This window comes from Chinchilla lanigera, unplaced genomic scaffold (genome assembly GCF_000276665.1).
Source record: "Chinchilla lanigera isolate Chin_1 unplaced genomic scaffold, ChiLan1.0 scaffold00002, whole genome shotgun sequence".
Classification (NCBI taxonomy): domain Eukaryota; kingdom Metazoa; phylum Chordata; class Mammalia; order Rodentia; family Chinchillidae; genus Chinchilla; species Chinchilla lanigera.
The window spans coordinates 47,270,046-47,271,373 of NW_004955403.1; positions in this window are offsets into that span (position 1 = coordinate 47,270,046).

Consider the following 1,328-nt stretch of genomic DNA (forward strand, 5'->3'; position numbering starts at 1 on the left):
TGTGATTCTAGATTTTTTAAACCTTGTTATACCATAAATTGTTTTAAATTCATTTATACTAAATAATATACATACATTGTATACTTCATATCATTTCATATTTTTCTATAACATGATTTTATTTACCCTATGAGTCACCTTCAATTTCTTTGGTCTATTCAGATCATCTCTTTTTGTTGGACATTTTCTACTTTCTGCTATTGCAAACCATGTGGTAGGATCCCCTGTTAATGAAAGTTATACAAATTCTCTAGCATCTACTTCTCACATAAGTTTGTATTGGGGTACATCTATTTTATGATCTGGCTGGGCTATTGGAGAATGATTCTGAACTTGGCTATGGAGCCAAGCTGTCTCAGTTAGAACCCTAGCACTCTTACTGTGACATTTTTCTCACTTGTATGGATAGCCCCATCTCAAAACTGTTATGAAGGTTAAATGAGCTAATATGCATAGTGATTTAAAAGAGTGTCAGGCACACAGTGAGAAATCAATAGCATCTTTCTATTAGGTACTACCAAATTGTCCTTTGATATATTTAGTCTATTTATCATTTTAACAAAATGTGTAAAATTACTATTTATACAGTGTTGCAAGTTTATTTTTAATATCTAATTGGACTACGTAAAGTGCTATTTTGCAATGGAAAGCAAAAACACTGAAATGATACCCAGGATTTGGAGGCAGATTTATTTAGACCAACAGACACTGATCAGGATCACTTCCAAAATATTAGGCCCTGATCTCTTGTGATCTATGGTTTATACTGGATAAGCAAGAAGGAAGTACAGAGGCAGAATAGCTTGTCAGTTGGGGACTGGTTTATACAATGTGCATCATAGTGACCAGCTGTCAATGACCAGCCATTTCTAGGAGACAGAATCAACTGGAACTGGAACAGGAACTCTTACCTGGGCAACTAAGAAACTGAAGTATACTGGCTGGGGTGGGGGAATTTTCTGCTACAGTTTTACAGCTGGGCATGGTGGCATAGGATGTAATCCCAACTACTGAGGAGGCAGAAGAATCACAGGTTTGAGACCAGCCTGAACAACTTAGTGAACTGTGTCTCAAAATATTTTTTAAAAGGCCTGAGAATATAGCTCAGTGGTAGACCATTTATGTAGCATACATAAGAAGACTCTGGGCCAGGTGTGGTTATGCACACCTGTAATCTCAGCACTTGAGAGGCTGAGGCAGGTGTATCACTGTGAGTTCAAGGTCAGCCTGGGCTACAAAGTGAGTTCAAGGTCAACCTGAACTGCATACTCAAATCCTGACTCAAAAAGACAAAAAGAAGAAGAAGAAGAAGAAGAAGAAGAAGAAGA